The sequence below is a fragment of the Pseudorca crassidens genome, chromosome 5, assembly GCF_039906515.1.
Source record: "Pseudorca crassidens isolate mPseCra1 chromosome 5, mPseCra1.hap1, whole genome shotgun sequence".
Taxonomy (NCBI): Eukaryota; Metazoa; Chordata; class Mammalia; order Artiodactyla; family Delphinidae; genus Pseudorca; species Pseudorca crassidens.
Window position 1 is genome coordinate 26,172,037 of NC_090300.1, and position 13,000 is coordinate 26,185,036.

Consider the following 13,000-nt stretch of genomic DNA (forward strand, 5'->3'; position numbering starts at 1 on the left):
CGATTCTTAGTCTCTTACTTCTTTTACATTGAGAAAGCACTGGACATCGCCAAATCTATTTTTTTTTAACTTGGATAGAGTGAAAATACCAGATTTAAAATGCATCGATATGCTGGATGGTCTGTGACATTGTAAAATTGAGAAAAAGCCTACAAACTAAAGGCTATTTTACTTTGATACAATAGTGACAGTTCTCCTAGTGCCCTGGCCTTTCAGTGTCATTCCTCTTACGATCTTGTTCAGCAGCTTGAAAATTAAATGACATTCAGCAGCCAACCCTGTGATGGTTTGGTTGATGAGAACTTTTCTTGGTGTTCTTAGATTTTACTTTATTTTCTTTCCTCTTTATTTCTCTCACTTGTTATATTTCATTTTGATGTGAAAACTTATTGTTTTTGAAAATAAGATGATTGTAAACAGTAAGGAAGAGAAAAATTCCTGATAGAAATGAATGTGCATTATTAGTACAAGAACCTCGCTTTATTTTTTCAAATATTTCAATTTTTTTCAAATATTTATGAAGCAGTAACAAATAATGTTGCCTTTGGGACTTCCCTAGTAGTCCAGTGGTTAAGAATCCGCCTTCCAATGCAGGGGACACGGGTTCGATCCCTGGTTGGGGAGCTAAGATCCCACATCCCGTGGGGCAACCAAGTCCGCACGCCGCAGCTACTGAGCCTGTGCACTCTGAAGCCCTCCTACCACACTAGAGGGAAGCCTGCACACTGCAACGAAAAGCCCATATGTCTCAATGAAAAATCCCGCATGCGGCAACGAAGATTCTGAGTGCTGCAACTAAGACCCGATGCAGCCAAATAAATAAATAAATGAACAAACATTTAAAAAAATCCCAAATAATATTGCCTTTGATTATAGAGTTTGATTCATGGTGGCATTTGAAAATAACTTTTGTATTATGAAAAACTTTAAACATACACAAAAGCAAAGAGAGGAGCATAGGAATGTCCATGTATATATAACCTAAGTTCAACAGTTGTAATTACAAACATTTCTCCAATTTTATTCCATCTATCTCCATCACCTCCTTTGTCCTGAAATATTTTAAAGCACATCTCAGATGTCATATTATTTAGCTTCTAAATAATAATTCAGGATCATGATAGCATTTTTGATCAAAGATTTATTTTGCTCATATAAGTCATTTACTGAGATTAACTAAAAGCTTTTGTGATGAAAAATACTAGCTCCATATTTTATCATGTCACTTGCCCTCTTTGAGACTTAGTTTTTTTTCTCCTCTCCGTTGACAAACTCAACTCAGGCAAAAGCCAAAAACAAAAAGAAAAAAAAACAACAACATAGTACAATAGTGAGTGAACAACAAAACAGTTTTCTGTAAATCGGCAGCAAATAGCTACTTAATAGAACATTTTGTATTCCAGAAGAGGATAATACAGGCATACCTCACTTTATTGCGCTTCACTTTACTGTGCTTTGAAGACATTGTGTTTTTTTCTATCAGTTGAAAGTTTGATGCAACCCTGCATCAAGCAAGTCTATCCGTGCCATTTTTCCAACAGCACTTGCTCACTTCGTGTCTCTGTGTCACATTTTGGTGATTCTCGCAACATTTCAAACTTTGTCATTATCATTATATGTGTTATGGTGATCTGTGACTAGGGATTTGAGGTTACCACTACAGCTCACCGAAGGCTCAGATGATGGTTAGTATTTTTTAATAATAAAGTATCTTTAAATTAAGGTATATACATTTTTTTGACATAATGTTATTGCACATTTAAGAGACTATAGAATAGTGTAAACATAACTTTTATATGCACTGGGAAACCAAAAAATTCTTGTGACTCATTTTATTGAGATATTTACTTTATTGAGATATTGCTTTTTTGGTCTGGAACCAAACCCTGCAATATCTTTGAGGTCTCCCTATACTCAGAAAAGGCGCTGTGGTATGGGTGCAAAGACCTTAGGGTTGATGTACAACTCCATTGGTTAGTGACTGGTAAATTGGAAAAGAAACAGAGGCCCAGTTTTCTTGTTTGTTAACATAGATAAAAGTATCCTCTTATAGTTTATAGAGTTGTTATATGGATTAATAGAAAAAATGTAGGGTAAAATATTTAGAACTTTATAGGTTTTTGTACAAAAGGCAGCAGTGTCTTGCACAAAAGAGAAATTCAGTGATATTTTGTAATCTCGCTTGAGACATTTTTCTCTTCCTTCTGAATATTTGGTCTCTTTAAAACAATTCATTCTAGCAAAGCCAAAATTTTTCCATCTTAGAGAAAAAATATTTAGGTTTTAAACTAATTTTTCATATTCAAAAAACTAATTCTTTTTGTACTCTGGCTTTTGTAAAACAGTTATTCTTTTCATATTTCTGCTTTTAACTAAACTTATTTCATTGAGCTTTAATACACTTTCCTCATCTAAAGTTTGGAAAAGTTATCAAGTCCAGCCATTTTAATTTTCATCAAAAGGCTGCCACACATGAAGGACCAATGGGTTGAATTTCTCTAGCTATAATTAAAAACAAATTAGCCTCCAAGTAATACCTTTCTTTATTAATCTCTTCCAATTGCACTTCCTGGACAGTTCCTTTGCAATTGGTTTAAGATTTTAATTCAACTTCTTAGGAAAGAGTTAAAACTTTAAAAATGCATCAGTGACATAGTAGCCAATAAAACCATTACAATAGTCACAATTTCAATTTACTTCCTAAGTGCATTGTTAATCCGAAGCCCAGTATTTAACTGATGTTTGTAACTACCTAAAATTATAAGATCAGTGACCACCACATTCAAAGTATAGAATAGTTCCATCACACCGAAATCCCTTCCTTGATCTGACTTCTGTGTCAATGATTTTCTCCTTTTTCAGAATGTCATGTATGTGGAATCATTTAGTAGGTAGACTTTTGTGTCTTTTTAAAATTTCATTCAGTATAATGTTTTTGAAATTCATCCAAGTTCTTGCGTGTATCAGTAGTTCCTTGCTTTTTATTGCTGAATAGCATTTTATTGTGTAGATATACCATAATTTATTTATTATCCATTTTCGAGTTGAAGGATGTTTGAGATGTTTCCAGTTTTGAGTGATTATAAATAAAAATGCTAAAACATTCATTTACAGGTCACTGTGTAGACATATGTTTTCAGTTCTCTTGATAAGCGTGGGATTGCTGGGTCATATGGTAGGTGTATGTTCAATATAATAACAAGGTGGCCATGCCATTTATGTTCCCCAGAACAAGGTATAAGAGCTCTAATTGACAGAGAGACAGAGAGAGATTTAAGTAATTGGCTCAAGTGATTGTGGATATGAGGGCTGGTAAGTCTAAAATCCATAGGTCAAGGCAGCAGGCTGCAATTTCAAGAGAACACTCCCATGTTCATCACAGAATTATTCACAATAGTCAAGAGGTAGAAACAACCTAAATATTCAATGCTGGGTGAATGGATAAAGGAAATGTGGTATATCCATACAATGAAATATTATTCAGCCTTAAAAAAAATAGGAAATCCCATCATATGCTGCAACATGGATGAACTTTGAGGACATTATGCTGAATGATATAAGCCAGTCGTAGAAGGATGAATACTGCATGATTTCACTTATATGAGCTAGCGAAGGTAGTCAAACTTGTAGAAGTAGAAAGTAGAATGGTGATTGTCAGGGGTTGGGGGAAGGGAAGTGAGGGAAATGCAGTTCAATGGGTATAAAGTTTCAGTCAGGCAAGATGAAAAACTTCTAGAGATCTGAGGTACAATGATGTGTTTATAGTTAACAATAATTACTGTTCATTTAAAAGTGTGTTAAGAGTGTAGATCTCATGTTATTATTTTTTTACCACAATTAAAAAAAGAGTTAATATTGCAGTCTTGCATCTGAAGGCTGGAAACTCAGGAAGAAGTTCTATGTGGCAGTTTGGAGGCAAAACTCCTTTTTCATCGGGAAACCTTAGCCTTTGCTCTTAAGGCCTTCAACTGATTGTTTGAGGCTCACCCACCTTATGCAGAATAATCTTAAAGTCAACTGATTATAAATGTTAAACACATCTAAAAAATACCTTTATAGCAATATCTAATCTAGTGTTTGGCCAAACAACTAACTATATTCACTATATTCTAGCTAGGTTGACACATAAAATGAACCATTACATGCTCTAAGAAATCTTTGTTCAACTTAAGATTACAAAGGTTTTTCTTTTATTTTTTTTACTAAAAATTTGTAGTTTCAGATTTTGTATTTAGGTCTATGGTCCATTTTTAGTTACTTTTTGCCTGTGGAATAAAATAAATGTTGACATTCATTTTTGACATGCATAGTGAGGGCATATGCAAGTCCAATTGTTTCACAACATTTGTTGAAAAGACTATCTTTTCTTCATTAAATTACCCTCCACATTTGTCACTTATCATTTAACCATATATGTGAGAGTCTATTTCTGACTGCCAGTTCTCTTCCATTGATCTGTATGTTTATTCTTATTCCAGTTCCAAAATTGTCTTGATTACTGTAATTTTGAGATAAAATAATGATTCCTTCAATTTTTCTTCTTTTTCAAAATTGTTTTGGCTATTCTAGGTCCTGTGCGTCCCCATATAAATAATATAATCAGCTTATCAATTTCTGGGTGGCCATGTCAGTTACTGCTAATGTTGTGCAGGTCCATGTCCAGGGCACAGATGTGTTTAGAGAAGTGAAGTCCAGTCTGTTCTTTTGGCCACTAAGTGCATTATTAGCAGCCTGGGGAAGGCTGGAAACTGTGAGAGGGATGACTTGGGCTCTTGGGGCTATGAAAGGTGTAGGCAATGGCTCATCACAGACTTGATTCTGCCCATACGAGGGGTAGAAAGGCTGTTACAGAAATGGGTCATTCTCCGTTCATTTGCATCATTAACTTAAATTATTGGCTTTCACCCTTCCCCCCTCCAAAAAGTATGAAATCTCATTCGTTCTCCTTTATTTTGTTAGTAATTTAGTTCTCCTGTCCTCTTCCTGGTCGTCATTTCCCCCATGCTACTGAGCAGTGAGCTGTATTTAAGTATCCCTTTAATTCATAACTCAGAAACCACTGTTCAGCACCTTTTATGCATAAAACAACTAAGGATTCATGGGGTATACTAATCCAATGAGAGAAAGAGATGTGCTGATCCTAATAAAAGGCGATGTATTAAGTCAGGGACGAGGATCCTTTTTTCATATATAGCTTTTTAAAAAATCTTGTAAGAGTGGAATTGCATGATTTGAATTTCAAAGACACAATTAATGTTCCTTAATGTTTCTCAGTTTGTTCCCAAGTATATTTTAGGACAAAGGAAGAATAAAAGTTAGCAGTTTCATTACCAGGTCACTGTTGTTCTTTTCCTAATATTTTCCAAATACTTCATATCCAAAGAACAAAATTATAAGGATGATGCAAAGAAAGTATGCTCAATATGTCTCCTGTCTTTGGGGTTTATTAGTTTTCAGAAAAGAAAGAGGAATGCCCTCTACCCAACGTCATTGCGTCTCCCCACTCTCCTCTACCCTACCCAATGACCACCCAATCTGTCCATCTTTCTGTTCTCATATACATTTGAGGATTGGAGGGGTTTCTCATAGAATTCCAAGATGGAAGTAGCTCATCAATATACAACTTCTGTAGGAAGTGTGCTTAAAGCTTGATCCAATGAAGCAGATATAGTTTTGATGAATAAAATAAAAGGCAAAAGCTTGGATTCGATATTAAGATTCAAATTCATATTACTATAAGTAAGGTCCCATAATAATGTTCAGATCCAGCAATCCATATATCTACAGCGATTCTTAATTAAAATCAAGTCACTATTAAGTTTTGTGTTGTTAAACTGTGGCCTTTGACAAGTTTAATACTTTGGCCCATAAATCATCTTAAGCTTCCTCAGGACAGTTTACTGTTGATTTGTAGGAACTTATTTTTAATTATAGACAGAACCTAAATCTCTATGATAAAAGAGTTTAGCACCCATCTTCACTATTATTTCTAAGTTCTATTTTAAAGATCAAGATTGAGAAAGAACTCTCATTTCTCAAATAAGGTTGAACATACATATATATAAATATGTATTTATAAATATTCTCAGTACACCTACTTTCACTCTAATTTATGCCTTTCTTTAGAAAAATGCAATTAGTCATCAAGTGGGAGGGGATCATGTGGAAATAGAAGATGGCCTTGGTTAAAAATCTAAGTGATAGCAATAACTTTTGCTTTCAAAAAAAGTCCCATATTATTGAGTTTTCTTATTAACTTGTCTAGGTCAGTATTTCGCAACATGGGAAGTCTTAATACCATATTCCCTCTCCTTATTTTCTTTTATTCCAAAGATTCTACCTTTGATGTGGGCTAGACTTCCTGGTGCCTATTTTTAAGATTTCACCTTCTCATTTTACTATGATTCCTTCCCATTGAGAACAGCTGTCTTATATCAGAGTAACATCATTTTCTGTGAGATTAAGACTCTTGATCTAGAGGAGGAACTAAGTATTGGGAGATATGGCTAATGACTACCATTTTAGCCCCTCTCCCCAAATGTATGTTGTTCAAGGTAGCAGGAGCCTAGTGGGGACCCAGGCCTGCTTGGGAACATATGCTCTAGATCAAATAATAGTCCTAGCATCAGACTAAAATTTAGAAAGGAGTGTGTTCAGGGTACTATATGTTTCTAGTATATTCTTTGAAGTTAAAGACAAGCCTTAACTCATTAAATAAAGCAAATTATTTGATGGCAAACTGTCTTCTGAGCGATTGTTTTTATATACAGTTCTTTTAAAGAAGTACTACTTTAATTCTATTAAATGTTCTTATGTCTTTATAGAACCTAAACTCAAATGATTAGCTCCCCATTAGCCATAGGGTGTCTTTTAGCAATAAAGTTATTCTGTTATAACATGATATATACAAAAGGGTTTGTGTTCTGCAAATTCACACATTTGAAACAATAGGGCCTATGGGAAAATAATTTTAGGGACAGACCACTCAAAACCCATGTAACTTTACATCCAGAGCCCTAAGGAAACAATAATTGGGGACCTTGGAGATAATTTGGACAGCGTAGACAGTAGGATGCTCAAGGGATGTGAAAATTCGCAAAGACAGTTGATTAGAAATGCTGGCTTGTGGGCACTGGGAAAAGTCGGGTGTTAATAGAACTTTGAGCACAGGAGAATCCTTCAAGGCTGGGGTGAGCTCCCTGGGAGGAAGCTGTTAAAATACAGATGGAAGACCTCCTGGCCTGTGCAGCAGCTGGGGTGAAGGATATTTCCTAATAAAGGTCATAATTCTATTCCCTCTTCTGTTTCCACTTGTCTATAAAAAAATCCCATATGAATCAACATAACAGTCAACACATACTGATATCACTCCCTTATTCACCAACTGTTTATGAGCTAGTTTAGGGTTAATAGAAACACAGATCATAGGTAGAAAGACTGGGCTGAATTTCTTTGTAATTGAGGGCAGTTCTCTCCCTGCTGTGTAGCAGAATTCTGAGCCTGGCTCCTCTATGACTACAATTAAACAGCCCCTAAGCTGAGACAAAACATTCTACCAGAAAAGGATGACCAAATTATTGGCAAGTGAATATTTTCCTCTGTTGTGGCTTGTTGGCTGCTTACTAATTATATGCAATTTATCAAACTTAATAATTGCTAAATATTAGTTGCACTAAGTAGCAAAATGGAGAGGTTGTTCTCAATCAAGAGAACAATGATTTCATTTCCTAAAAAAAGAATGTATTTCTTTTCTATTCATTAGTTTCCTAAACCTAAACCAGTTTGTCGAATGAACTTTGAAAAAATAATGATGATGGGTTTCTCTGGTGGCGCAGTGGTTGAGAGTCCGCCTGCCGATGCAGGGGACATGGGTTCGTGCCCTGGTCCGGGAAGATCCCACATGCTGTGGAGAGGCTGGGCCCGTGAGCCATGGCCGCTGAGCCTGCGCGTCCAGAGGCTGTGCTCCGCAACGGGAGAGGCCACAGCAGTAAGAGGCCCACGTACCGCAAAAAAAAAAAAAAAAAAAAAAAAAAAATGATGTACATTTAAGTAGAATTTGATACCGATTGACTATCTCCCTAGGAATGTCCACCTTATGAGGCAGTCTGAGTATACCCCAGTGAGAGCAGATGATGATTTTTTAAGACATCTAGCATGAAATGTAGTAGAGAATTTCTTCTACAACTATTATAAAGAGGGAAAATTGAGCAGTGGGTTGGATTTTAAATATATTGATATTTTAGCTTGTTACTCTTCCCAATGATATTAACGTGGAAGAACATACAAACAGTTATGGTACTTAACTCTGTTTTTTTTTCCTAGATAATTTATTGAAGTCATGCCTGAGTAATCATTTTTAATAAGGGAAACATTAAATGATCATCTGAAATTTCATGTTGCATTGAAATTTCATTTCAGGATAAACATGCTTAAACTATATTCAGGGGAGGTGTCACTATTTAAGTCCACACAGATTTTCACTATTCATTTCCTTACTTCTAATTCATGATCACCTACAATTCTGAAGAGATAGCCTAAATATTATTTACAAAATATTCAGTTCTAATGAACTGTAAGAGATTCTCTTTTATTGTTGTTGGATTCAGCTTGTGATTTTTCTTCAAACTTTCCAACTGGAGAAGTTGACAGTGGGTACATTTGTAAGGAACCCATCTCCTATTAAATACCAATCTCCCTAATTCTCAGTTTCCTAAAAGAGGAGAGATAGCCAGATTAAATTTAACAGGACTCCAGGGATTTGTACTGAGTTATTAATTCTTGTTTTTGTCTTTTTGACAAGGATGTGCTGCACTTTGGGAACTGAAAATTCATTCTGGAAAGCCTCTTTGACTTTTCATGTTTGTAACACAGATGTTGGTCTTCAAATTCTCCTGCCTGTTGGAGTTTTATATCTCACAAGCTATTTATGTACAAACGTGTTAACTACCATTCCGGGCTTCTTTCAATCTGTTTTGAGGGTTGTAAAGGACTCTTTTTCCTATATTTTGCTTGTATTTAAAAGTGTATAGATTATGAGTGGGTAAAAGTGAAAATTTTAGAATAAGACTCTCTGCCTGTGTTCAAACTCTCTATTATCCAGTCATGTGTTCTTGAGCAACCCATATTTCAAAGTAATATTAGTACTTACCTTATAAGATTGTTGAAAAGATGACTTTATATATATAAAAAGTGTTTATAGTGGCTAGCATATAATAAATATTATATAAATATCAGGTATTTTTATTATTATTCTTTTTCTCTAATAATATTCTTAGCTTGCAATTTTCCAAATTATAACAGTCATAGAAGTCAGTGGTAAAAAGAAGAATAAATAACCCATTAATAAAAATCAATTATCCATCTCCCTTCATTATTTATATGCTTACAGGTAGGTGCCTTTATTTTTTTAAATTATTTTCTCAGAACTCAGCTTGTCTGTCTTGAAATTTTAAGAGATGTCGCCACGTTGCTTTTTCAAAATGGCTGGAACAATCTACATTTCTACCAGTGAGAATAAATTTTTCCTCTTGTGACATAAGGAGGTATACCTTGCAGTTCATTACCCCTCTTCTCAAATGTGTCTACTCTGATATACACTCAGCTTATCTTTTGAGATTTTTAACGTCCATGATTGCATATATTTTTATTTCTAGAAGCAATTGTTTTTAAGTTTGTATTCTTTTTTTTTTTTTGCGGTACTTGGGCCTCTCACTATTGTGGCCTCTCCCGTTGCGGAGCACAGGCTCCGGACGCGCAGGCTCAGCGGCCATGGCTCACGGGCCCAGCCGCTCCGCGGCATGTGGGATCTTCCCGGACCGGGGCACGAACCCGTGTCCCCTGCATCGGCAGGCGGACTCTCAACCACTGCGCCACCAGGGAAGCCCCAAGTCTGTACTCTTATTTGTGAAAATTTTCTTGAGTGTGTTGATCTTTGCAATTTTATTTTTATGTCTTTAAATATTTTATACAAAGAAATTCTGAGAGTGTTAATGTCTTTAGCCCTTGGTTTTCTAAATCTGTTATTTCATGTGTTGATGTGATGTCATATTAATCTGTGGGAGTCCTGAGGTCCTAGTTAGGGATATTTTCCTTTAAAGGGCATTTGACCCCACTTTTGTCATTGTTTATGTTATTGGGGAACATTCCTATCTCCTATTTCACAGGCCTCTTTGGGGGCTTTTGCATTAGATTGGGAGTCTCAGAATCAACTCTCTTTGTCATTGCTGATCCAAAGGTCCAGGTGTTGGTTTGGAACTCAGTTTTCATGCAAACTTCTTCCTCACCATTGTCCATAGATCTATCCTGGCTTCGCATCACATTGACTCTTTTTCACGTGGGCTGTCATGCTAACTTCCCACTACTGAAATCCTGGCTCCCGCATTTTGGGAACCATCTTCCAGAATCCTGACCATATTCCTGCGTAGCTCAGAAATACACTTTGGCCAACAGTATTAGGAGCCCAGGTTCCCTGTGCTTCCAGGCTCAGTTCTAGTTAGTTGTTCTGTTTATCCTCAATTGGTGGGATAAGCCCTGGAAATCCCTTCCACCTCCAGTGAAACTAGAGAGGCCTCTAAGACAGCATCTCATCAAGAGTCTAGTTGTATTTGGGAAGGGGTGGTATAACTCAGCTCCCAGCTACTCATGATGTTGAAGCAGAAATCCAAGCTTTTTGGGTTTTGCCTCAAATTCCATCCTAACTCTTGAATCCTTGCTGCTGAAGTACCTCATCTACTATGCTTTCCCCCATCACTCTTTTATCCTTTTCTTGATCATGGTAGTCTTACTTCATTGTTGACTCTAATACGTGCTAAGTGGTTCTTTCGAGAAAATCAGAATAATTCATTGTCGATTTTATTTTTCATAGCTGTGCCTTTTATTGGGAAAGCATGTATCATATGAAATTATTTACCTATGCCAGAAATGCCATGGTCTTTCCTAGTAAGCAAAATATCCTAGATTAAGATTGATGAGAGATTCAGCATTCCTTAAGTAATGAAAACAGGAAAGAAAGAAAAAAGACTAAGGAGTAAAGCACTAATGATCCTCAATAGAAAGCAGAGTTCAACAAATATTGGCCTCATGACTGCAGAACATCCCTAATGTCGTCTAGCAACAGCCACTAAATATACATATATTTTTGTTAAGCCGAGTTTGCAAATGGTCCTGAAATCCAAATAGGAATATTTGGATTTTCCCAAAATGTCCTCTACTTATTCCTGGGACACACACACAGACGCATACACACCCTCATTTGATACTCTCAAAGCGAAGGATCCCTGCTGTTTTCATATGCTGCTACCATGTTCTTCTCCCTCTCCCTTTCTTCTTGTGCACATCTGCCCCCCGCGTTTTCATGAGAAAGAGGTGCTCGCCATGAGAATGCCAGTGCCTGAGCCAGCGGTATGGGATCTACAGCTTGGTTTGCTGCACTAGTCTGGATTCCATGCAGGGACTAAGAAAATGCTCCTTTCCACCAAGCTGTGAGCCCCAATCAGCTCTGCTTGTGCCCTATGTCTTACAGAGGGCTCACAGCTCCCACAGAACCATTCCATCTCTCTTGGCTCTCACACTGACCTGCCTCAACTTGTCTCACAAATCAGTCCGACTGGCTTCTCGTCCTTTTCTCTAGTGACTAAAACCTACTCCAAAGGGCTGGTCAGAGAGGTCCCTACTGCCCTCATGCTTCTCCCTCTTCTGTCTCCCAACAGTTAACGATCACAATGCCCCTGTAAATAGCAGTGGGACTTATAAGATCCTGGGCTGAAGTGGAATGGGGAGGGGCACAGCCTGAGTGCACCAATATTGTTTGAAACCAGACCCAGGTGGCTAAAGTATCCTTTTACTAAAGTTAAACAAGTATTTAATAAGCTAGCTTTAGCATTCCATTCCTTTATTGCCTATGCTGATAAACTCAGCCACCAATAAGGGAGCAGTGACATCATCAATAAAGAACACTAGGGCAAAATGGGACAATCACTTTTTTTTTTTTTGACAGGAAAGTAGGATTTATGGGTGGGCATGAGTAAGGAGGGGGCAGCGCCGAAGCTCTCATGAGTGCGGGGTCCGCCATGTGTCCAGGGGCCACGAGTAGGGATGTATTTGACCCTACAGCCGTCTGTGATGAGCCACCTTTCTGCCACCATGTTTTCAAATTCATCTGCATTAAACTAAGTAAATCCCCACTTCTTGGAGATGTGGATCTTCTGGTGGCCAGGGAACTGAAACTTGGCCCTGTGGAGGGCCTTAATCGCATGCTCCTTGTTCCGCAGCTTGGTATGGATGGACATGATGACTTGGGCAACGTGGACCCTGGCCACTGTGCCCTGGGGCTTTCCAAAGGCACCACACATACCTGCGTGGAGCCTAGACTGGGGACAGCATGCCAGTCATGAATGTCCACTGGAAAAAGCTGTCTCCAAGTTCCCTTGGGGCAAGCGGTACAGGCAACAGGCTGCGTACACTACCGAGGAGGCTGCGGTTTGCAGCCATTGCACACCAGGCCCCCATGGAGAAAAGAGCACAGTCGGCTTAACTGGCTGCAAAGGGACAGTTACTTTGGAACAGAGTTATTTGATAACAATGAATTAAAGGTCCCAAATCTCATTTTGTATATATATATACACACACACATAAATATACATGGATATAAATTCTTAGAAAGAGACATTTTGAGTATTTCTTATGCTTATAATCTAAAGATTATTCAAAATTAAAGAAAAAAATTAACACTGTTAGACTGTGTATGCATATATATACATGCATGTACAGCCATCTATGACATGATCATCTGTTACACATTTACATATACTAGTATATATATACTCACACGTTTCAATAATAACATGTCTTGTATTTGAAAACATGAATTTCTGAAGGAGTCCTAAGCACAGACAAGTAAAAAATAAATAAAGCTATGTTTTAAATTGAAAATTGGAAGAAAATTTCAAATTTTTATTCACACCAGTTTGAAAGTAATAAGAATCTAGAATAGATGACATAT

The 13,000-nt window shown here is 37.1% G+C and overlaps 1 non-coding gene across 1 annotated transcript; it reads right to left on the bottom strand.

Annotated features, from left to right (window-relative positions):
* Nucleotides 1-12,407: 12,407 nt before the first annotated feature.
* On the bottom strand, nucleotides 12,408-12,542 carry LOC137225609 (small nucleolar RNA SNORA70). The gene has a single exon (XR_010943921.1). It is a non-coding gene; the product is annotated as a small nucleolar RNA SNORA70 (small nucleolar RNA).
* Between the last annotated feature and the right edge of the window lie 458 nt (nucleotides 12,543-13,000).